General features: G+C 37.6%; 1 protein-coding gene across 4 annotated transcripts in view; it reads right to left on the bottom strand.

Moving 5' to 3' along the window:
• The window catches only part of DGKB (diacylglycerol kinase beta), a 329,266-nt gene extending 314,930 nt beyond the window's left edge, over positions 1–14,336 (bottom strand). For all 4 annotated transcript variants that reach the window (XM_059473663.1, XM_059473647.1, XM_059473654.1 and 1 more), the window contains exon 1: positions 14,207–14,336. The gene's annotated coding sequence lies outside the window, so the exon portion shown is untranslated. The remainder of the gene's footprint in view (positions 1–14,206) is intronic.
• Between the last annotated feature and the right edge of the window lie 12,646 nt (positions 14,337–26,982).

The raw sequence follows: 26,982 nt of genomic DNA on the forward strand, positions 1-26,982 counted from the left end.
GTGTCAATACTGTGAAAAAATTTCACCATGTCAAATACCTTAAATGCACTTCACCTGCTCTACAGAACATCAAGAAAGGAAAACATATTGTCAACTCTTGTTATTGTCTACTCTCCTTTAAGACTATTTCTCTGACACAAAGTGCAACTATAAATTTTAATGCTGCAAGAAGACTATGACTTTGCTTCTTTGGTTACTTTTGAAAATGAGATCTCTGTAGAACACCAAAGTATGCATAAAGTTCAGATTTCTGATTATATAAACAAATGCTTCATATAAAGAATCATACTATCCTTATTTACACTGCACCAGATCTGTTACTTTGTAACAGATACACAGAGGAACATGCCCAGAAATTCCCTGATGAAGTCATCTAAAACCCCTTTCAAAAGAACAATAACCTTCTGCATCAGTACAGCTTCATGTTATCTCACATCTGATTTACAAAAAGAACAAAAGTTCCTGTGAACTTCATGAAATGGCTGTTATCTAATAATTCCAATCTTTTCATAGCACAGCCAATGTTCTTAGACTATCAGTAGTTGTTAGGCAAATTTTATAGATATAAATAGTAATTCTAAAATACCCCACATGTATATTGAATCTACCTCCCATCCTCCTAGCTTTGTAACACCACAGGGATGATCTGGGTTTGGGACTGGCCTGGTTTAGTTTTTTTTGAATATGAATGATGTAAGGCAGCATTTCTTTTTCATATTTAGAATGGCTTTAGTCATGCAGATGATGTGCCTGTCAAAATATGTCCAAACGGGGATACTAGCAATTAAAAAAAAAGACATGCAATACATAATAAAAAATTTCAAACAACTTATGAAATCCCAGTAATTGCAACATCAACATGAAGACACATCTTTCCTTCCCTTGCCAAAGAACCTTTTATCCACTTGACACCTTCCAGACATGACAGCCTCTAATTTATCCTTGATACCACTTTGCTTCTTTCCTCTGAGCATCACTTCACATCTCTCCAACTGGATGCTGCTCCCTCACCACAATAGTTTGTTTGCTCCTCTTGGGCTCTGGAATTCCCTAGGGATTGAGTTTATGCCCTCAAGGATTCCTTGCTCTACCCGTTCCAAAGCCACAGCACATGGCCCCACACACAGCAGTCCTGGCTCCTTTCACCCTTCAGGAGGAGTGTGACCTTCTTGAATATTCCTCCTTCTGTTCTTGCATTCTTGTGATTCAAGAGGAACCACCAGTAGATGCAGTGCTCCTTCTCTGATGAGCAAGGCGTGATCACCACATTTCCACTCAGGTCAACAGGCTTTTGAAAAACCCAATAGCATTTCCAGAGTATCTCCCAAACACACAACCATTTATCACTGGGTTTTAACCCATCAAGAAAGTGGCTCTAAACATCTCTCTCACACATACACACACAAAAGTAGGGGGAAAAATGACAGAATATATTTGATTGTGTCTGATTCTTTGTACAAACTTTTACTTCTGCTTTGCTCTGGCAGCCAATCTGTTTTCTTCTCTCACAACCACCCTTAGCAGTAGCACTTTGGGTGTCTAAAGAAGCAACCCTCAGAGTGCAATGCATACAAATAATACAGTCCATTCCTTCATTTGAAAAGAAAAGACTCATTCAACTCTAAGCATCTTTGCCTAGGAGCTGCTCACTTTTACACACTTTTAGCCACAGCACTCAGTAAATAGGAAAGGAGAATGACTCTTCACATATCACTAACTGCTGTAATCATCCCAAGTAGAGAAATAAATATTTTGCTATGGAAATAAAGTGGATCCACACTGAAGGAAAATGTAAATCAATGTGGCAGTGTCTTATGAGACAATCTAGGCAGTGACTGTCCATCGGTAAAAGGATACCAGCAAACTCACTATCCCCTATATCAAGTCTGTACAAACCAAAGTATATGTAGAAATTTTAAAATTACACAGTTAGGTCAAACACATAAAAGCATTCTCAAGTTTTACTGGAATTCCATTTCAGAAGAGTGGGGTGAGGGGGGAAGCTCTCACCTACTCTGCAAGGCAATCATTATTCAGGAAAAAAATATTGTACTGTTTTCAATTTTTCTCCTTCGTTTCCTGAACATGCCAGCTTCCCCCAGTCTTGTGACAAACACACACTCACAGCCAAATAAACTAACCTCATCAAAACCAAAAAACCATGAAAGAAACAAAAAACAACACACGCAGATTATAAAACAAACAAACCAAAAAAAAAAAAAAAAAAACCCTCACAAAACAAAAACCACCAAAAAACCCCACAGAACAGCTGACATGAAGATAGAAATTCAGTTTCTCTCTGCTGTAGTTGCCTCCATCACAGTCATAACTAGCAGTACCTTATCACCATTTGAAGGGACCCCAAGCAGGTCCCACTTTCACAGTTCCTAATCCCCCAAGTGCATTATCAACATCCAGTGGAAAAGAAACACAGGAACAGTTCAAGGACATGGAAATGGAGGAGACAGCAGCAGAGATGTAGAAACCAGGGCTGCAGGGGCCGTCAGAGGCGGTAAGATGCACTACAAGACAGACATAGTAACAACTTTCTTCAGCTGCTCTTCTGGTGGTCTGTTTGAGGAAATGTCACAAGTATTTCTTACAAAATATTATAAAAAAGAAGGGACAATAAGGGAAGGTGAATAAGCTCAACTCTGAGCTGAGCTCATCTGATGCAAATTTCACTGACTCTTTGATTCTATGGTGTAGGAAAAGGCTTGCACATAGAGACTGGGATTTTAAAGACCTAGTTCTATGTATGACTGAATATGTACATTAATGCAGCATGAGAACTATATAATTGTTACTAAAGAATTCTCTAGATTATACTGGTATGTTTTCATATTTCTAAGACTGTTACCACCATAGCATCTATACAACAGAAAAAAGCCTATCATATGATGCACAGCTAATTAGCAATGTAGAGCAGTCTACCAAAACAACAGTGGTCTAGGACAGAGGGCTGTATCTGAGACGGATAACTGAAATTTTAGTTCTCTAAGAATTAATGTATATATTTTACAAATTTCTAGAAAACAGAATTGTAAGCAGTTTCAATATAGCAAGGTCAAAACAAACAGAAGAATAATTAAAAAGTTCTAGCTCCAGAGGCAGGTAATCTAACTCCCTCAAAGTACGAGCATGTTAGAAGCTATCTGCATTTGCCTTCAATGCATCTGCTGCAAGGGAAATGACATAAATACAGCTTAGAGAAAACACACAGAGAATAAACTCACAACACCAAAGGTCACACCTCAATAGTAATAATTATGGTGCACTGATTTTAAACTATACATTCTTTTTTCATCAAAATTTTAAAAGTTTTTAATCAAAACTTGCACATATCTCAGTATATTTAGAATAAGTAAACTTTAAAAGGAGTAGGAACAGGCATCTGACAGCACCAGTCTTCCTCATTTACCATTGGCTTGCTTTATCATATTTATCCTCTTAAGTTCAGATCCACAGACTAATACAGTCATCTGACAGCATTCAGTATTCATTAATTTTACTAGTCCAGAAACTTTTCAATAGGTTTTACTAAGACATATCTTCCTGAGCTCAAATTGCCTTGATTTCTTTGTAATGCAATTTTTTTTACTGTACACCTAACAAGGGGCACAGGTCTATCTCATTACTTCAGACTATGAACTACCAGACAATATTTCTTTTAGATTTAGATAACATGTCATAGAACTGCAACTTTTACTAAAAGGATTAAAAAATGATGTCATTCCAAGCTATATACTTTATAAGCATTATTATTTACAAGCATTATAAATAATGATGAGTAGTTCATACAGAATAATTTGTGTGAAATATATTGTTTTCAATTAAGTGTGATCATCAAATTCACAGAAGTACAATCCTTGGAAACAGCCTCCCAGTGTGAACAGTCACACTTAAAAATTAAGATGTGATGTTGTTTACACCTTCTTTGGTATTTAAAATATGAGACCTTAAAAAATTATGACAGTAACAGCTTTGCTTAAGTATCATCACAGATGAGCACACAAAGCAGACAGACTCAGTATTAGATTTTATTCTAAACTAAAATTATCTGAGGATTTGGTCCTCTCTTCTTGTAACATTATTTTTTTAATGACCTAGTCTTGTATTATAAATCTTAGGTTATGTTTTAGACTTCACAGAGACATTCTATGGCTTCTGATAAGGGTGTGCAAAACTGAGGCTCAGTGAACCCCAATCTGCATGAGGCATCTAATGACATCTTTCCTCAGCTGTAAATGACCAGGCACAATGCTCCATGTGACCAATGCCACCTCCACGTTCCCACTGCTATATAAAAAGAGGATGACCATGGTGATGTTGATTTTCGTAAAAATAATCACAGAAATATTGCAATATAATGCCAAATATTTAGTAGTAATGCATACACACATAGCCCCAGTTACAGAGCTGATTTCTGTAGGGCACATGAGAGAAATAAAAACATTTATCTTGTACTGGGCTTCATTCAGCTCTATTGTGACCCCAGCCAGGGTTAATCATTTGGGTCAGAACTGTTTTCTAGCCACCACTTCAAAGTGCAATTCCTGTAAGTAACTAAACTGTCAGCTTATGGATTCTGACAGCTACAAATTTAATAACATTCCTAACTGCAATGAATATTTGCTACCATATTCAGCATGTAGTCAATAGAAATTTATATAGAAGGCATGCACACTTATATAAATACACCCATGTTCTAAATTAACAAAGTCCAAGTATTTATCGACTAGGCAGCAGAATATTTTGTATTATATTAAGATCAGAAGATTGGAAAACACAGAAAAGCAAAAAAAAAGTAAACTTCCAAAAATATTTTTAAAATATTTTTGGTTTTAATAATTCTTTAAATGAGTAAATTTATGCAAGATGTGTGACACATTATATTGTTGCATAGGGTATATTTTAAAAAAATTTAAGTTCACCATGTATTATTCACAAAGAAAAACAGCCCTTTTCCAATGGATTTATTCTAGTTTTTATTATAGCCGTACCAATAAAATATTTAACACAGGCACAAAAATGTTTTTAAGGGTAGGTACAGGAAAAGATTTAGAGAGTTGACACAGAATTTAGGTATCATATAGGTACTAAATCCTCTAATAGTCTGATTGTCCTTTCTCTTGCTTGCTAATGCTATCCTCCACTTCCCACTGGAATAGATTTATATACCTCAGCATTGACAAATCTAAAGTAATATACATTAAAAAAATCGTAGCAATACACTTAAAGTGATGATCAGTGAGCTCATCACTGATGAATTACCACTCAGAAACATAATAGAAATTTGAATTATAATCAGAAAAGATCAGCTCAGTGCCTGACAGCATTCAGAAATAAAAAGATTAAGAAAAAAATTCAGAATAAAACAATGTGTTTCATTGTATAGATCCCTGGTATACTTGCATTCTCAATAACATGCAGAGCTTTTTTGGATTTTCCAACTGATTACAGCAGAACTGGAAAAAGAGGACAAAAAAAGAGGGAACATAAAAAATAAGAGCACACTAGAATTCTTCCATCTTCAAAATGAAACAGGCCTATCTCAGATAGCTGTAAAATAATAAATGTGTAGAGAGTGTTGGAACCTGAAGGAACACTCTGGACATCCTCAGCCTATTCTTCTATTCTTTTCTTGATAATCACTGGGGACATCATGCTAGTCCAGACAGACTTTCATCCAGTAAAGCTATCCTTGTGCTTTTAAGAAGGATGAAGAACGATCCCTTTCACCTGCCCCACTAATAGTACCTTGATAAGGATATATATAAACCACAGTGAACTTTCAGTACTGAAAGTGTGCTGAAAAAAAAACCCACAAAAACCCAAGCAAATTATCCACCCCCTCCCCCAAACAAACAAACTAACTAACTAACAAAACCAGAAAAAACTGATGAAGAGAAATTCTTTTTCTCTGGAAAAAATAACCAAATGTTACAATGTTTACCACAATATGTAGTGTGGGTGTTCATTTGCCACATATACAAGATATACTTCCCACAAAAACAGAGAGAAGCAGCATTACAAACAAAGTATTTTACCGGCAAAATATAGTTTTCAAAAAATATCTAAATAATAACCAATGAAAACATCCCTTTTAGTTGTAATTGTGCTTGCCATCATTTATAGAATCCAACTTCAACTATACTGAGGAATGTAACTGCATTATAAACTCTTCAGAAGAATCCATCTACAATACACAAGATTCTTCTCCATGATAAACTTAATGATCATATGTAAGGTCTTCATCATGCTATTTACAACCATTTTAAGGTGTTTAATAAGTATTATGAGGCTTTTAAAGTATTAAGTTAGAATGCTTATGCAGTCATGAACTACCCTTACCTCCTCTTCTGCCATTCTCTTAGGCTATCTTGCTATCTTAAAAAAATATTCAGTGGAGTACGTGTTAAATCTGAAAATCAATGACAACATTGTTGAAGACAAGGTAAGACTCAGTATTGTCTTCTTTTCTTCAGTACCCACAGGTTGAAAATCATTACCACAGTTGTCCTGCCTTCAGCTGCTTGATTTTTTAACAGTTTAAAATCTCTCCAAACTTAGTGCCTTGCACAAGGAACTTTCCTTTAAACAGCCACACTATTTCTTGCAAGTCCCTAAAGCATTTAAATGGCTGTAGAACACTCTGGTTTAAGGTGTTTGAGACATTCAGGTTATATAAAGAAAGTAAACACACAGGTTAAATGCATCTCTGTGCACTGTCCACATGTCCCTCAAACATAGAGCTGGATGAAAATAAATTTTGATATTAACATGCAAAATTATCTAAACATGTGATTCATGTTCATTTGTCATTATGAAGCATAGTTATGAACATACATGTTGGTATGAAAAGCACAAGGCTCAGAAACAAGATCTCATACTGGAATATGGGCATCAAGCTTGGGCATGAAGAGGAACAGCATTTCATTCCTTCATGGGTTAATAATTTGCTCTCCACTTAAAAGAGATGGCACCTGCTCTGTCAAACACATATTTGCATTTCCAAAGAACGAGAGCAGCAAACAAGACCAGGGGAGGAGTAATGAAACTTTTCCTGAATAAATTTAAAAACTCTATATGGGGAAGGGATGAAGCATTTGAATCTGAATGAAAACTGCAGAACGTGACAAGAAATATGTACAAGAATTGGAAAACCTTTCCTGCTTGTGATGCTCTCCAGCGAAAACCGGACAAGAATGTAAATAATGCAAGACAAACTGGAGCTTGACCGAATAGCAAATCCAAAGAGTTGTAACTTGTCAGGATACACAGCTTTTGATCTGATTTTAGTACAAATAAACAAAGCTGGAATGTCTAAGTTCTACGACTGCTGCCATTAAGTCCATGTTCCACAGTAGTTTATTTTGGATTTAGAAAATAATGCTTTTATTTAATTTTACTTTAAGATGGTAGATGAATTATGGATGAATTACAGAAGTTCTCAAGGTTTCTAGATGATGAAAGCATTCCTCCACCCCCATAGGAGTCATTATCCTTTTAGTCAGGGTCCTGGACTAATCATGCAGAACTCACTGTCTCCATACATCATGCCATTAGGGTACTGAAAGGGTCATCTCTTCCTTTGGATGGGCAGCACTTTGAGTCACACATGTAAGATCCAAAATGAAAAAGCTTCATGGAGTGACCACAGTTATCAGGCATGTGCCCTGAACTGAGATAAGGTCAGAGGGAATAAGGCCTAAACCCTGAAGGAGTGCTCTTAAAAGTATACAATCTTTTCTATAGCTCACATATTCTTATTAGTTTCCTTTGCAGTTACCTGCCTGTTAAACTCCACTGAAATATGACTGTTAGCCATAAAACTAAGATTCTGCAAATTCTTCTGTCATTGACAGATGACCTACCCTAACTTTATCAGCTCATCAGACCGAAATAAGAACACACAAAAATTCTTAGAAGAGACTTGAACAAGCTCTTGTTCACTAAACAGGCAACTAGATATAAGTACTGGAGCATCATCAAGACTCTTTCTCAACACCAAACGAGATATGTAAAAATCACCACCCTGGTGTACTGTGCAATACAGGGTAGAAAAATATATTGAATACTCATACAAGCTGGTTTTGTAGTTTCTGGGTGAATATTTATAGGAAAAAGTCTGAGACAAAACATAAAGCTTTTCTACGAGGAACTATTTTGAATTTACAAAGGCAAAACATTTCACAACTGAATATGATATTTTACAATGTGAGGAAAAGAAAATAACCACTTGGCATTTTAAATTTAAAGAGGAAGTAAAAGAACACTCTTACCAGAGTACTATATTGTTTTTAATAACATCTGATATTCAAAGCTGGGAGTTTTCCCAGGGTTCCTCCAGTCATTCTACTTCTAAGAAATAAGTTGTGTCAACAGCACTAATCCTAACAAAGGGCAGTGCAAATTTTTATAATTTTTATATCTCTGTTATAAGAGATCATCTATTGCTTAAAAGGTTTGAATTCTTTGACATATAAATTGTCAGACTGTTTAAACACAAACATCTTCATTGGTGCTTTTAATGTAAAACCAGACAAAATGACCCACTGCACTTCCTGAGCAGAAGAAGCTGCAGCACTACACAATTTTAAATTTACAACAGCATATGAAGACAAACCTTTTCACAGATCTAGTAGCTTTTCAATGTGTATGACATGTAGAACAAAGTAAACCTAAATGCATAAGGCTTCAGATTTTCAAAGTAAATCCAGAATTTCTAGAAAGGTTTGCAATTTTATTTTTCATTAAAAAGCAGTGCTGGAATATTTTGTATCAACAACGAATTAGGACAGACTTTTTGGTAAAAACATGCCATTGTTATGTTTTCAGGACATGAAGAAAAATAGAAATGCTCCAGACTACTTGTTTATTTAGACATGTTTAAAAATAGGTCCTTTGATATTTAACTTCTGCTACATGGCCCGTTCTAATGAACTACTGTTTTAAGGCTATTTTACTTTGTATTTATATTCAGTAATGCATGGAGAAGACTTGACACTTTCTTAGGAGTTCAATTCTTCCTTACCTTCCTAGCTGAGAAAATATCCAAGGGTATCATTTATCTCACACAAAGACGGATGTCTCAAAATTGTATTTTAAACTGTGAACAAGTCACACCAGCCAGGCACCCTTTATAATGAATTGAGAGACCTGGATACATTCAGAATGTGCTTCAACCGACCTATAAAGGATGCTCACCTTAAAATTAAAATTTCCCCCAGCAGGTGCTTTTGACTTTCCATTAGTAATAATAGGAGAGACAGAAGGTAGCCAGATGGTATTCAGATATTGAACAGAAGATAGAATAGACACACTAATATATATTTTTAACCTTTTAAAAACTTTATTTCTGAATCATGACCAAGCTATCAAAATCTAAAGAAATAGGCAGAGATATTGAGTAAAATATTCTAGGGGTGTACAAAAGCAGCATTGTGGTTATAGAAAGGAGACTAAATCGATTTCACATATCTAAACCTAAACCTTTTCAAGGAGTTTTAAATTTTAAATTTTAGAAAAAGGTTTTCATTGATGACTAAATAGAAAAAAGTAATTGAAAAAAATAAAAAAGGTAAGAATTATATTTCCTTTTGCTTGCTTAATTCATTCCTGCTTGTAATCACAAATCTCTCAGTTTTCATCTACTTCAGGATCAATTTTTGGCTATAAATGTTATCTCTTTTTTTTTTTCTTTATTCTCATTTGTTTTTTCTTTCTTCCTTTCTTAAAACCTATTTCTGGCATAATATTGTCTCCCATTCACTTGATTAATTCATAAATTCATGCAGGAAACAGGAGAAAATCCACAATTAAAGAGGCAAAACCAGCAACAGACCCAGTGGTTCATATTCTTACGTCTAGGCCATAGCCTCTAGATTTAGAAGAAAACACTATTTTTCCTTTCAGAAGACAAGACAGCAAAATTTGCCAATTTCACACCACCTAAGATTTTCTCCTTGGCTGATACTGCTGCCTTACTATTTGCCATTCTCTAATTCACTTAAATTTAGCTTCTCAGCTCTCTAAGACCACAAACATACAAATATGTCACTGCATAGAAAAGCCACATACACTTCAAGAGCACCCAGGATTGATTTCAGGTAATTTCCAAACTCAAACCAGTGTATAAATCAGAAGGGTCCACCTGGGGAAAATTTAGTCCAAAGAGAATGAATTTGACTCATTGCTTTTACTTAACACAATATGCTCTAAAGGACAAAGGAGAAAAGAAATTTCTATTAACTCTGTGAGTTTTCCCCATTGCCCAACTAAACCAACAACACATGGGAATGCTTCATAATAACCACAAGGCAACCCAAAAGGCAAGCAAAGCAGCATATCACAGCAGAAAACTCACAGATTTGGATGCAGAAACAAACTTGTGAAAATTTTCACTATATCTCTTGAAATTGTTACTATTGCAAGAACTAGAGTGAGCCTCTTAGTTCAACTACTGAGCACTAGGCATCTCATTAAATGTCTAATCAAAAAAACCCCTTAACATTTTCAAACCAAGTAATCAAAATGTGGCTGAAAATCAACCTAAAGATAATTAAGTCAGTCATGGCATTTGTGTGCCACTAAATATTTCTGATACCATAAGAAAAGTCATTCCTAAAATCCTTAACAAAGAAGAAAGAAGTATCTAGAGTTCATTTTAGTCATGATTTACTACAGTAAATAACAAACATCTAAAAATAAAAAGCCAATTGGTCCCCAGAATTGGAAGTCTAATTATGAACACTGAACTGACAAACATGTCTACAACTCTGCTTCTCTTTATTTACTTTTTAAAAAATTGTTTAGGGAAAACAATAGTGCCAGAGTTGTACACTTACATTCCAAACATGTATTAAGGGGTAGGACAAGAAATAATTTAACAGCCTCCAAATACTTACATTTGTTAAGCTTTTAAACTTGTGGCAAACTAACTATATCCCTTCAGGGCTAAACTACTGCAAACATTATTCAGAGAAGTCTTATTTTCTTCAGAAACAATTAAAAAAGAAAATGTGTTCTACATTGCATAAAGCTGTTTTACAGGGTGTTTGGGGACAGCTACTCGTCTCAATTCCAACTAAACAAATATTTATTTCTCAACTTCCTGAATTAGCCTAAATACTTTACCTGCATAAGATCATTTTTATCCATAGCAAGAGCATTATTAGTGCACTGAAAATTAGGTCAGGTTGACAAAATCAAGATATCAGTTTCAAAGCCCAAATCTTTAATTTTTTTTCACTCTTTTAGGCAAGGTATTAAAAACAACTACAAACATCAAACTCTTCTCAGTGGGACCCAGCATGTCACTTCTTCATCTTTCCAGTACTGTCAATTTGCTGGTTTAGCTATAAAAGAAGTCTCTAAAGAGAAAATTATTAATGAAGTACTGTTATGAAAAACTGAAATTATAGACAAGTAGTTGTCTTAAGTTTTCTATTACTGTTACTAATTATTTTGTAAGTGCTACAGGAAACAAAAAAATGACTGAAGAAACAGCGGAAGGTCAAGAGGGTCTTTACATGGAATTCTTGTCATAAAATGTTTGCTTCTAACCTTTTATACCAACTTCTATTGATTAAACTAGCTGTGACATGCTATAATTCTTCAGAGTAACACCTGGAACCTAATCTACACAAGTGTCAAAGAAATTGGGAATTACATCCAGAGCAAGGTGTAGTCCATATTCTTGATATCTTTTCCACTTTAGAAAGTAATGCAAAGCTCGGTGGGAATTCCTGGAGCAGGCTGCAAACTTTACTTGAAAGGAACAAGCTGTAGGGAGCTTTCAGGAGGCCAGCATCCTTTTCCTTCCACAGCACTTCACGGTATTGATGTCTCTCAGATTTGACTGGGAGAACTTTATCATAACTTAAAAATAAACATAAACATCTTTCACAAGTAGCTTCTCCTTTCCACAGGAAGAATTCTGTCTGAAATCCACTCGATCCAGCACACCAAACCACAGAAAAAGACCAATTGTTTCTGTAACCCACTCCCTTCTAATTGTCACCACTCCTCCATAATTCCACATACAGATGAAAATGTTTCATCATCCACTTCTCATCGAGGCCTTAAAGAGACTTGTTAAAATTGTATGCAGAAGGCTAATGATCTAATAAAGGTCATAGCAATTCAAAGAGAATGAAAGATCATGTATTATCCATACTCAAGGAGCATCTGGACGATGCTCTTAGTCACAGTTTAGTTTTAGTTAGTCCTATGAGGAGCAGGGAGTTGGAATCAATGATCTTTATAGATCACTTGAGATATTCCATGATTCTATGCTATATGCTGTTAGTTTTTATTACACTAAATACAATGCATGACTTTAAGCTATATCTTTCATTCTATATGTGCCACTCTCAAGAACTCAGTGCTGCTGACACGCACACACAAAAGAAGCCCAGTCCAACTATCCAGCCAGGCAACTGAAGTTTTCCAGCATTAACCTATCACTACCTTTACTCCCAAATGTGCTATTTACACTCTGCTTTATCAAAATGCTGCTCTAATAGGTTTCCTACAACTCTCTTATTATTCCTGTTCAGTGACATTCCACAGGCAAAAGGTACCTAGACGCATCCTATAGTGACACCTAAATGACAGTTCCAGAGCAGAAAGAGCGCAGAACCTCCTTATAAGTAAAAGCCTAATACCTAGTGCTCTTTAAAACAAATAACTTTATTATTTTCATACTGTATGAAGTCTTAAAAGATATCTGTTCATTCATGCATTGCTACTGAATATTGTTCAAGACACCTACAGGTGTTCAGAGAAGATGATTTCAGCTGGTACATAACTATTCATATACACTTCTTCCTTAAAAAGCGTAAGAAAGGAGGGTTTTCCTAAACCTGCCTAAGAACAGCAACGTCTGATGTTTGCAGGCCCCTAAATCAGATTAACAATTGTACCCAAATATTTGGAATTCACAGTGTAAAAAATATCGCTCCACAAACATTTCAGACTGTTGGATAATTGTTCCAGGTCTTCCCTGCCATGCTAAACAACAAAGTCCTTCTACCTCGACAAATGAACAAGAGACAAGGGAAGCCCCTGGAGGAAAGTGCTGCTTTGTGATGCCCCACGTTTCTTGATGCTTGTATTCCTTCTGTACTAGATAGACATTTCAGGCTCTGAGTAATACTGGATTAACACTTTGGGGAGATGCAAGGGACTTATTTCCTGTCATATTATCCATAAAGCATAGCACAAGTCCAGTCATTTGGGAATGCATGTTAGGTTCTTGCTATGGATTTTTTTCCCAGATACATAATGACTTCCTAAATACGTGCATCATACCGTTCAAGTGCAAAGAAAAACTATTACCCTGCTACATTAGGTCATTTAACCTAAATGGGAGTAGGAAATGTCAAGTAGCTTTTATAAAAACTTAAAAGACTAGATCTCTTGCTACAATTACTGGTTTTCCCCATCCTGTTGCATTGCCTTTTTTTATTTTATGATAGGGTTTTATAAGTTTTCAATTTTTTTTTTCTAACCTTATATCAACCAGACAAAACTGCTCTTGAAAATTAATAAAGTTCTACCCAAATTTGTAGAAAAACAGTCAAGCAATGAAGAACTGAAGACCCTACAATCTGCTTGTTTACCAGAAAAACAATACCTACGATACAGTAATCTGATGAGAAAACCTTTAATCCATCTCCAAAACAGGACGCTCACAATGAAAAATGTAATTACATTCACCTCTGATAAATAAAACTGTTCTTAAAAAAGAATCAGAACAACACTGGGTCACAAAACAAACAAACAAAACCCACCAAAACAAAACAAACCCAAAACACAACAATGAGCTCGTAACATCAACGCGTAAAGTTTAAGAAGAGCAGCCTTTAAAGCCTAAGTTTATATCTGCATCTTTTGTTTCCTGCCCTCGCTGTGTTCGCATCTCCCCTGGATGCCTCAGCACTTCACCGCTGTGAACCCGGCTATCAGGGGCAGCATCAGGACACTGACTGAGGTAGAGCAAAGTGATATATAGGTCGACGAGGCAAACTGGCAGTAACTAGAAACCAACGCGACGCGTCGTGACAAATCCAACACACCGCGGTAAGCTACAACTTTCAGCTGAGCCCCTCCGCTACGCCCAGACACGCAGCCGCGCATCGCGGCCCCCCCAGTTCCGCGGCTCCCGGCGCTCCGGCCGCCCAGCGACTCGCGAACTTACTGCAGTGCGATGCGGGCGGAGGGAGCGCTCGGCCCCGGGATGCGAGAGAGCCCGGCGCCCTGGGCAGCCGCGGGACCGGCCATCCAGCCGGGCCACCGCCAGCCGCGGCGGCGACACCGCCGCCCTCAGCCCCCCGCCCCGCCCCGCCGCCGGCTGCCGCAGCCCAGCGCGCCCGGCCCGGCCCCGCGGGGTCACCGCCGCCCTCGGCCCCGCTTCTCGCCGCCCTCCGCGGCACAGCGCGGAGCCGGCAGCCGCCCTCCCTCCTCTCGGGAACGGGCAGGCGCCTCCGGCCGGCGCGGTTTTAAGCGGCGGTGCGCCAGCACATCTCCCACCCCCTTCCCGGCCGGGCGGCAGGGGGAGGGGAGAAGCGACACACACACACTCACACACATACATACACACACACGCAGAGACACCCCCTCCGCAGCCCCTCCCGCCCCCGCGCAGCTGCCGTACCTGTTGTCCAGCGCCCGCATCCCCCGGGCGCCGCCCGCCGACTGCGCGCCCGCTCCGCGCCGGAGCAGCGGTGCGGCAAGACCCGCGCAGCGCTCCGCAAAGCTCCGCTCCCCTTTCTCCGCCCGCTGCCCCGCGCCGAGAGGCGCTAAGCCCGTGCAACACTTACCCAAAGTTTACAGGCTCTCCCCGCCGGTGGCGACCGCCCAGGGCTGCCGGTCGCCCTTCCCGCTGCGAGCTGGCGGGGCTGTGGCAGCGGGCGCGGGCACGGAGGGCCGAGCGCGGCCCGCCCGCTCCCACCTGCCCGGCCGGAGCTGCCGCGGGGAAAGGCGCCGGGAAAAGGCGGCGGCTGCGGAGCGGCTCCCACGCAGGTGCGCGGGCACTGCGCCGCCGGAGCCCGCGGCTCAGGGGGCCGGGAGAGACTGCGCCCTCCTGCCACGGCACCGTCCGGTCCTCGGCAGCGCCGTGCCCCGGCAAGGCCGGCCCGGCAGCCGCCTCAGCAGCAGCCCGCCGTGCCCGGCTCGCCAGGCGCCGTCCGGCCGGGGGACCTTGGCTCAGCCCGCTCCGCGGAACGCTGCCCTGGGCCCTGCTTTCCTCCCGCACCTGTATCGGAACCTCTCTAAGGGTAGCAACAGCCCAGCTAGGGCCTGTAAGAATTTGCAGATTTACTCAGAAAGAAAAAATGAGGGACCAGAATACCTATGCCATGGAAATTAATGTCCTTGTGCTAGTGGCTACCATTTAGCAATTCACAGAACTAGGGAGCTGATCAAACTTTCACTGACAGGTTCCCAGTGTGTTTAATGAGAGATTTCTGTGCACTACCAGCTTCTGTCTTCACCAAGTCTTGAGTGGTCACATAAGCCTCAGAACTTAAGCTGGGAACCTGATTCTATGTTTAATTATAATGACATTCATTTCTATTTATATTCACTTTGTTGATATATGGCACTAAAAGACTAGATTTGAAAGATGTTGTAGGCAAAGTAGATGATATTTAGTATATTGCTAATAATGTAATATAATAAATCCATTGAAGTTTGAAAATAAAAAATATTTACCAGCATGTTTTGGTTTCTATTGTACATGTATCCATTCTTCCTTTCCAAAATGTTCATTTAAAGAGTTTAATTTTCATAAGACACAAATTCTAGAAATTCTCGGACCCTCTTTATTTTAGGAACCATGCAAAACCATGCCAGCCTGATTTTGTTTATAGGGAGGTTTCTTAAAGAATTCCTTAATTCACCTAGTGCACTGAACATGGTTTCCTCAGCATAAATGGTACCAGCTCTCTATAAATTAGCTTCTCCACACCACCATTAAAGTGTTTTGAATTAGCATATTTCCAAAACTCGTTGACACTCCCAACTTTTTGTTTAACAAAAGAGTTCAAATATTTAGATGAGCTTCCTGTGTATAAGTAAAATGTAACTTCATGTTATATAATGCCATAAGTACATATTTACACTATATACTCAGTGATAAAAAGGCATTCATAACTAAAATTTCATTTTGATGTGGTTTTGATTGTCTTAAATGAACTCTGATTGTATTCTAAATAATTCATTCAATTCTCTTCATATTTTCATAAAACCAAAAAAAACAACAACTTTTTTGTAACTTTGTAAAAATATGTTCTCAGATGCATAGTATCATATCTATTCGCCTTTCAATTGGCATCCAATAGTCAACCTTATAAATAGCCTTCCAAATGCCAGCTTCACAGTTGCACATGCCAAGTACTTGCCTTTAGTTCCCTGTGTCTAATCCATTTCTTTCCCTTTAAAACACTGTTTTCAAGAGATTATTTTTCTCCCAGGGGAGGAATTCAGTCCCAGTATATTTGAGCCTCAAGTTACTAAATATGGATCAAAACACTGAAATACAGTGAGTAGTTACTCAATTGTGATAAATCATTCCAGTGCAACACAAAATTTTTATAGGCCTTGCAATAAAATACATACATCTCATGGTATGGGGCAGAGGGCAGGTTTTGAATAATGATATTGCCTTAAAAATTGCTTTGAAGCACTCTCAGTTACACATGGTCACATAAAAAATAAAAATTGCTCCAAAAATGTGATCCTAATTAAAAATACATTTTCTTATATTGTGCAGAATTTCCATATATTCACTTAACCTAGGCCTTTACTGTTCTCTTCTACTGTGTATTAAAACAGGGTCCAACTTCCGTTCCTATTGAAATGGCAAAGGTCCCAAAAGTTCATTTGCAGTTTGGAATGACAACTCCATTGACCCTTGTAGCTTTAAAACTCCAAAGAAAAATTTGGAGATCTTATGACACAGGAAGAAATCTTAACCGCTTCATTAAACATTTCATTTGGTCTAGGAAAGCAACAACCCTCACACAGGTGCAAGCCAACTCAGTACAGCTGAGCTGTGAAAGATCAATGTAAAAGATGTCAAACTGAAGGACTCTAACATTAAGATTCTTTTTTCCCCTTAGGAGATTGCCATCCATATGCCTACTTTTAGAAAAATTGTTGTATTATGTGCTGTTTTGAGAACAGGTAGAGGATGGGGATAGATGGGTTATGGTTTGTGGCTAAGGGCTTCCTCAGCACAGAGCTCAGTGGCAGCCTTTGTGCATTAGCACATTTGCATAAGCATCTTTGTTCTGGTTTCAATACAAAGCTCCATCCTCCTGTTCCAGAAGCAGGATGCTGCCCAAACTGTATGTGCTCCTGTCCTCCCCTCCTTTAATCAAGCTCCTACCATAAGCAGATTAAAATATGCGAAGAGTTTGTCTGTTAACAGCTCACTCCCTCACAGCAAAGAAAATAACAGATGTCTAGAAGCCACAGCCAGAATTTTAAGTATTAAATTTATTATACTATATACATAGATCTGTGTTTGGATATTTAAATGAATTTTGTTGCTAAGCGTGACTTTAAGTTGCTCATTTAATAAAACTATGATGAACTTGGAGCACTACATTTTTATATGATTCATGAAAGAATAAAGAACCTAACTCAAGAATCCTAACAGAAAAATTATTCTCGGTTTCCAATATGCTTTATTTGCTTTTCATACACTGCAACAGTCATCTGCAGTTATAGTATATTAGTAGTTTTGAAATAAACAGAATTCAGGCTAATAAAGCTGACTTCAGTGGTGGCATTACTCTACATCACAGGTGAAAACTATTGAAAAGTAGTCTGACTCCATGTAAAATCAGCTAAGGTAACAGCAAGCTATATATAAAGTATTTTTCTGAATATATGGTTTTAAGAAATAAATTCTTAAATAGTTCATCAAATTTCTTAAAGAAAAGATAAATCTTATCAAAATTTGATTCATCTACCTTAGAACATTTTTACACTATATGAAGAGTTTTGTGGAGTAAATGGAATTAAATGGAAAAAAAAACTTTCATCACAGTGTTGGAAAAGAAATGAAATTTAGCAAAATATTTAATTATAGTGAGTTGTGTGTGAACTGGTTTGTTAAAAAGTAGTTTTGCAGCCGTTGAAAGTGTGCGTTGGGTTTTGTGTGTCACCTAGCAGGTAGTCTTAGAGATTTAATAAATAATTAAACTAGTGCAGGAAAGTAAGAATGCTAACCTGTCTAGAGGCCGCATACAATGCTCTTAGAATAAGATAAGCAGAGGATTAATGATCTTGTTTGTGAACCAAGGAATGTATCACAAGGGGTCTGTGACCAGGCAAGGGGAACGGAGGACTGTTCCTTAGAGACTAGGCAAGGGGAACAGGGAACTGTTCCTTAGAGACTTTGTTGTGAATCGCATGCATAAGAGGGAAGCACCCATACATGAATTTGGGGGCTCAGACTTTGGGACGTGAGTCCCCCAGTTCCCCGGGCCCTTAATAAAGCACCCACAAAACTTATCCGAGTTTTGTGTCATTTATCAATCGGGCAACAACAGTAATTCTATACTTCATGTGTTTTCATCAGAAAATGTCAATATAGAGTAGACTACATTGCTCCCTCCCAGAAACAGAAAATTCAGACAAGCAATCAGTAATAGGGATCCAAAGGAATCAAACCATTTCATTAGAAACAAGACCTTTCACAGATTATGCTGGTATCGCTTTACATTAATTATTGTAGTGATAAGGATATACCATAGAATAGTATGTATAGTCCACTAGACCCATATACTTATTTACACAGTAATATACCTATACCTACTGACAAAGTTGGGATTGGAAAAATTTTTGTGAAATACTCAAAATACCCAGATGCATTTGGAGGTGATCTGTCACTCATATTACTGATATTCTACATGTGTATATATATTCACATATATGTGTCTGTGTATGTGTGTGCATATGTATAAAAGCTAGGGTAGCTGAAAGAAAATAAGCCACAGAGCATACATTTGTACTTGAGAAACTCAAGGACTGTTGAGAAACTAGAGGAAATTACATTAATCTGCTGAACTATTTTTCTGGGCTTGTTATCTAGTATAGCAGATACTCTAACAGAACCTTTAGCTATTCTTTCATTAATGCAATTAAGATTTAAGACTGAAAGCATCTAAATTCAGACCTGCTGAATTAACACTGGCACACAAGATTATTTGCTTGATCCAAGTGCTACAGATCAGTCAGTCTTACTTCTGCCCTGGGAGAATCCTAGGCTGACTCCTCTTGGAATACATTCTGAGTCATATGAAGGACAGCAGGATGCGTGGGAACAATCTACATGAATTTACTAAGGGTAAATCTAGCCTGTTCAATTTGACTGTCCTCTGTGATGAACTGACTGAATATATGGATGAGAGAAAAATGGAAGTACCAGTGGATGGTACTTATCTTGGCTTTTGCAAGGCTTTCTATGCTTATTCTCACAACAGACTCCTGTCCAAGTTGGGACATAACAGACTGGATTGGTGGAAACTAGATACATGTGCAACTGGTTGGATGGCTGGGCTAAGAGGATATTGGTTAATGGGCTGTAGTCTATCTCAATGCCAATAGGAAGTGTCATTACCTAGGAATATATCTTTATATCTTTAAGGATAAAGGATATGTCCTTACATCTTTATCAGAGACCTGAAGGACACAGAGGAGTCCTTAATCTTAAAGTCTGCAGGTGAGAAGACTGATTAACCCCTGCCAAGGGTAGGACTGCCATCCAGAGGGACTGAGACATGCTGGAGGAAAGGTCTGACAGGAACCTTGTGAAATGTAAAGCCCTGCACTAGGGAAATAAAAACGCTCAGTGATGGGGCCTGGCTGGAGACCAACTCTTTTGAAAAAGCCCCAAGAGTTTTGTCTGACAGCAAGCTGAGCATGAGCATTGAGTCCTGGCAGAGAAGAAAGCCAGTGCCATACCAGGCAGTAACTAGGGGTGTTATTAGCCCCCTCCAACCAGTATTTTATAGCTCACACCTTGAATAATGTGTCATGGGATAATTCTGGCTGAAAAGACTCTTAGGACATCTCAGGATGAAATCAGATCAGGCTAAGGGGCTGAATCCAAAAGATGGAGACATTATAACTTCTGTGGGCAATGTGATTAGTGCAGGAGCATCCTCATGGTGAAGTTGGTTTTTCATATATCAAGCCTGAACCTCTCATTTCCACTTATGCCCATAACCCCATGTCTTCCCCCCATGCCTAACTCTGAAGAGCACTTCCCCCCTTCTTGTTAAATGCCTCATTCATTTAATTCCATGGGCTACTGTTAGATGTCCCCAAATCTAGGCTGGACAACCGTAGTGGTTATACACACTGACATATAGGTGTAGCAGTGCTCAAGTTTCTAATGGGTTTGTCTGAGCTCTGGTTTCATAATATTATCTCTAGTGCATTAAAAGAAGAAATGACAAGTACAAAAGAAGTAAGGACAAAGGCAGTAGAGAACGTTTCAGTGAATTGAAACCTTTTTTTCCCTCACAATTTATTCTCATCTTTACCTTCCATGTACAGTTGTTTTTTTTTCCCTCTGTTGTTACTACTTCAAAGAGGGACCTTGGCCAAACCTTAGGTCAGTGGGAGCATTTTCAGAGATATAATGGGGCAATGGGTTGACAAGCTTCTAAAATCCACATGAAAGATACTGTTTGTTTTAACTGGATGCAGGAATGAGCCCTTAGCCATACTAAATGAGAGATGTTTGCTCAGTCTGACAAGATATTATTTAGTTAAAGATTACTTAAGATGCAGAAGTCTAACACCTCACTCATTCTGAAACACTAAAATATAAAGACTACTGAGCTCTATACAAATATAGTACCTAACCAAGGCGGGAGGTATGGTGCAAAATGTGCTTACTGTCTGCTTCTGGATGTAGCATTAGAAGAGTAATATGCATATAATTTTCACTACATTTCATTCTATATATATGCAGGATATAAAAAAGAAGCATATGGCTAGCAGACATCAAAAAAGATATATTTATTTATATATCGCAAATATGCATTTAATTTTAAATTATGGTTTTAAGATTAATTACCACATGTATGTTTACTGAACTGTCTTAACTGTGTGAAAAGATACAACATGTCCTTAAACATTTGTTGAATTTTAACACATATGGTAGAATCCCTATTTAACACTCAATGACCAATGTAGTTGTTACAGGAAGGCTTTTTGTTATAGTTTAAACTTAGTTCAAGAACAATTGAGGCATAATATATTCCCTGTAATTGTTAAAAGAACTGATGGACAGAATTATTAAACTTTAGTTCATTCACAGTAATCATCTAGTGCAGAGGTTATTCCTGTCAGTAAAATACAAAATTAAAGATATTGAGGGACTCCTGAGCCTAGAGTCTTTCTTCCTCTGTTTTATAAATTTCCTCTAGATTTTGCTTTGCTCACGTTGGTTATGTTAAATATCATGCATGCACATGTGCTTCGCACAGATGGATTAATGAAAAGCCAGCAGTGGGATGTCATGTCTTAAAAAATAAATACGTAGAAGAATTTATAATATTCATCTCCTTGCATCATTTCTGATGAGAAAGACAGAAGTTAGCATAGCTACTTTTACCTAGATTCATGAATTGACAGAGGTAACATAGAATGTATGTCTGCCACAGAGGCAATATAGAACTTCTGTGGATTATAGTTAAATAAGTATCAGTACAGACATAGCTGACTAAAGAACTAATGAATCAGTAATGAAGACAAAAATGGGTTTAATTCAATCGAGAAACTTCCATGAAAATGAAAAGCATTTAGTGTGAACCAGAAAAGAAAATGGCAACATCTTCCTGGTTGATGCAGCATAAAGAAAGAGCAGAAAGGAAACGGCCATATAACAATCTAATGGTATTACAATTTTCCTCAACTTAAAAAAGCAACCTATAAAAATTCAGCATCAGAAAAAGAACAAGAATTATAATAAATTATTTTAAAATAGGGTTGAAATTAAAAAGTACATATGTGCCTGTCATTCACAATATTTGAGTATAACTTGTCATAAAACTATCAAGTGAACTAAAATAATTCAAAATTTGCATTTCTAACTAGTCAGACCTAACTAATTAGCCCTACTTCATTTGCATTTTCATTAAATGTGTTTAGAAGAAAAATGTTTTTGCAAAAAACAACAGCTAGGAAATATACTATGTTAGTAAACTAGAGTTATATATCAAACTATTTTAGCATGAATGTACCTAACTGAACAATTAACAACAATCAGCATCAAGACTTAGGGTTTGGGTAATATTATTCTACATATTCAAGAGGTATTATGGCTGAAAATGAACAGAACTCAAAAGCTGAAATAAATTAGAAATAGTTTAGAAGAATTATCTCTAAAAGGAAATTGAAAAAAATTAGTAAGAGATGATAGAACTAATTACATTTAATTACTTTAAAAGAAAGGTTTTCCAGAGGGCTGATGGAATGAATTTGGAAAAGCATCTCCAAAAATGGCTTGTATCAGAGATATTTAAGTAAGGAAAGCAGAAAAGGTGGGCTGAACAAGGAAAAAAAAAAAATAGGAGTACTTTTTCTTCAAGCTGGTGACAAGGAAGCCACCAGCAGTCTTCAAAAAAAACTTTTGTTAGATTCAAGGCAATCAGAAAAGAAGAGAAAACAATAGTGGCAAGCAGGACTACTTAGCACCTACTCTACATATAGGTCTTAAATCTCAGATTCTTATATAGTTTGTGGTGGAATGTAGGATTTTCCTTTTCATCATCCGAGTTTTGTTTTGCTGAAATATCAGGGATCTATTTAAATCAGTTGAACAACATATTTTATAACAAAGTAATAAAGGATATTTTGTTACATCTAAAATAAGTAGACCCCTAAAGATTTTTACTTTTATGTACTTGAGGCTGCTGTCTTTGCTCACTGATATGTTTTAAAGTATTTAAATGTAATACGCAAATCAGTGTTACAGATACTTCAAGTAACTTGGTTTTATATACATGTTTTGTTAAAAGTTAATAAAATTTCTATTCTCATTACTTTTCTCTACCATTAAAATGCTTGTGTCTTTTATTATTTTGAACATATTTGTAACAAAAACCTCATTCTACTCACTTTTCTGAGAACATATTCACATATGGCTTCCAGGCAAAATTTTAGAAATTTATCAATGTGTTTTTGCCTTTGTATTTTGTTTTGCAAGATGTTAAAATCTAAGTTCTCTTCTAGTTGTACTGTCACAGATATCAACACAGATTATTGTAGATTTACTCCATGTAAATAGGATGAAAACAAGGGAAGTGGTTTTTGAGAGCAGCAGGATCCTGTGAGCAGAACAGTCAGTGGTTAGTAGACAGCCTAGATAATTTTGCTGTCTGCTCTGGTTCCTCAGTTGGTCCATTATTTGATGTTGACATCCAAGATCTACGCATGTAAAATCAGCACTGTGATTTAAGACTGCATTTTTAAAATCTTCTTTTAACATAACAAACCTCATGTATTCAGTCAGAAAGAAAAACAATCGCCATGTAATGAAATTTCTACTTTCAAAGATGTCCACAAATTTCTTATTTTTGTTGATACTTCATAGATCAATGCCTAGGCCACCAGTGGGCCATTTTCTTTCATATCCCCTTCAGGAGACTAAATATAATACACATTTCAATCATTCCCACTGTAAATACTCAAAGTCTATACAAACCACTGGGAAATTGATTTTTCACTCAGAAATAATGCCAGAAGTCAAAGAGGTAATGTTTCGAAAACTTAGCAGAATCTCAGAATGGTTGAGGTTGGAAGGCAGCTCTGGAGGTCATCTGGTTGTACCCTCCTGCCTCAATCAGCATCACCAAGAGCACATTGCCCAGGGTTGCCCACTGGTTAGGTACATGACCTGAGTGGCCTAGCTCAGATTTCTCTTCCTGAAATCTGCAAATCTTCCTTCACAGGAAGATGATTCATCATCCTCACTACCTGTGATGCCAACCAATAGAGAAAAGGTGGCTCAGACAAAGCACAAGAATGGTACTGTACTGATACTCCTACTGAGGGCCAAGAACTTGATTCCACCTTCTGCTTCTTCTGGATTTCAGGATGCTCTTCCACCTAGGGGGTCTATAAAGCCATGTGATGAACTGAATTTTGATACAATAAAATTTCTTTAAATCAAAAGAAGTGACAGAGACAGATTCCACCAAAAACAGATTGAATGTCACAATTCTATCAGACTGGGGAGAGGACTTTGAACCCCTTCAGAAAATGTTTGAAACAACTTCTTCTATTTTTGATCTTGTCGCTTTCTTATCGTCCTGACAAATTTTAAAAAAGAATTGATGACACTTTATATGAATACCTGTTGGAGATGCCCTGAAATGTCTATTAGATCACTGACTATGCTTTGAATTTGCTTTTGACACTAGTTCAGCTTTTCCATAAATTACCATGATGTCTCAACCATGAAGACTAGAGCCATTTTGGATATGTGAATATGTGCAACACCAGTTTCTAAGCTTTAAAGATAAGCAACATATTGAATTTAGCATTAAACAGTAAGATGCAAGAACCTCGTATGTGGAACTTGATATTAAGTGTTTGCCTAGATAATCTAATCAGTCATTTAAACTATTTTACAGCAAGCCTTTTAACCACTTATATATGTTTTACTTCCCTAGACTGAAATTATCTGGAGCAAGGAGTTTCTCTGATGTGAATATTTATGGAGTGCCAGAACAATGAAGTAGCAAATTTGGTTTGATCTCTAACATAAAATGAGTCCATGGAACTGTCTACATTCCCCTGGCTTATATTAACTACAGCATTATAGCTGTAGGAACATAGGAAATGTTTGCTTCTAAAACCTAAATGAAACCAAAATCAGGAAACCAAACACTAAATACAATGCATCCATTTGCTACTTCTTTAGTTAAACTTCGTAGGCTAATTTTTTTGCACTCAGATTTTGAGTATACCAACTAATTTAATGCTTCTTCTGTTTTCTTTAATTGCTTTAAGAGTTTTTATAATATTTTAGTTTCAATAGCTTTGCAATGCTGAGTCTGTTTCAATGTATAACAAACACTTTGATTAGCCCTTATTTTCAAAACTGTCTTGAATGGAATTACTTCTGTCTGTCTGCTAATATGAATAAACATGTACAGCCCCTTTCAGAACAAAACCCAATCCTGATGCTGAAAATTGTGCTAATTTCTATCACTTATATATTCAGGCTTATTATCTGGAAGCTATCTCCTTGATATTGTGCATTTGCATATGCATGAATAGTCATCCACCTGCATACAGTTATTCTTGGTGCAGTGTTTTAGCACTTGTGAGTTGGAATTTCAGACATTATGCACCACTTCTACTCTTTATTGATTGATCCCTGATTCTTCTGTAGGAGGCTCCACCTAACATAGATACTGAGGGAAGTAGGACTGGTGGAGGGGAAAGAGAGAAATCATCTTGTTCAACAATTCCAAATAGTGCCGCAACCATCAGAATTGCTATGATGTATGGAGTTCTGGAGTAAGATATACAGGGACTTCTCCAGCTCCAGCTCCTTACTACACTCACAAAATAGACACACATCTTGCAATTGTCAAAGTTCAACAATCTCCTGTTTTATTGTATTTGGTTTGTTTGTTTTTGTTTAGTTTTTAATTCTGTGATGGTCATAATAAAGCTAAAACTCAATTTCTTTTTTGAGATGACTAAATTCAGGTCTTGCCCAAATGGTACTCTGCTTTTAAAATAACTTTCAGCTTTTAACAAAGATGATGGAATATTTAATGCAAAGCTGATTTTACTGCTAGAAAACTAAGACATATTTCAGGCTGAGAAAGCTGGGACTGTTCAGCCTGGAGAAGATTGCATGGATACCTCCTATCCACTTTCCAGAATCCTTATGGAGCCTACAGGGAAGATACAGAGAGACTTCTAGTCAGGAACTGCACTGATGGAACAAGGAGAAAGGGGTAAAAATTGAAAGAGGGGAAATTTAGATTAGATCCTAGGAAGAAATTTGTTAATGGGAGGGTGATGAGGCACTGGAATGGGTTGCCCAGAAAGGTATGGGTGTCCCAGCCCTGGCCGTGTTCATGGCCAGGCTGGATGGTGCTTTGAGCAACATAGTGAGAAGTGTCCCTGCTTAAAGCAGAGGGCCTTGGAACTAGAAAACCTTTAGTCTCTTCCAATCCCTTTCCTTTCTATAATTTTATGATACAACAACATTTTAAATAATCCTCACTGGATTTTAGTAGAAAAGCTTAAAATAGGTTGTGCTGTTATAAATGCATCCATGCTTCTTCATAATATTTCCCTAGGATGGGGAGAAATCTCCAGGATGACAAATTCTTGTAAACTTTATGAAAGCCAGTGGCCAAGCAGATAAGAGACATTTAGTTTAGCAATTTGTCTGGGAAAAAGGTTTCAGCATAAGTGAAGCAGTTACCTGTTCTGCCTGGTCTGTCAGCTGACTCACATGCACACAGTGGGAAGCAGGGACAATTTGGGTCACTTCCACAAAAGAATAAGGATTGCAATTTACAAAGAGCCAGTGCAAGGTCTCTTTGAGACTGAAAGCACTAAGAGAGATAATACTTGGCATGAAGCACTTGAAAAGAGACAGGCGAGAAGAATTTGAGAAGAATACAGCTTATGCTGCACACTCTGTCCCTGCAAGGATCCAGTATGGTATTGTACAGTTAGAGTACAGCTCCTTCCAGAGACTCAGATCTTTGCAGGTTTTTCAAGATACCACTAAGGACTTGTGACAAAGTTGGCCATGCAATGACACATTTCCATTTTAAATAGAAATGTTTTCGGCAAAACAATTTTAGTATGCAGATACAGCCACTAAATGCTCAAAGTTACTTCTTAAATAACTGAGCTACTTCCTCAGAGTGAGGGATCAGTCTATTCCCAGAATGGCCATATTTGCAAATTATA

This window comes from Ammospiza nelsoni, chromosome 1, assembly GCF_027579445.1.
Source record: "Ammospiza nelsoni isolate bAmmNel1 chromosome 1, bAmmNel1.pri, whole genome shotgun sequence".
Taxonomy (NCBI): domain Eukaryota; kingdom Metazoa; phylum Chordata; class Aves; order Passeriformes; family Passerellidae; genus Ammospiza; species Ammospiza nelsoni.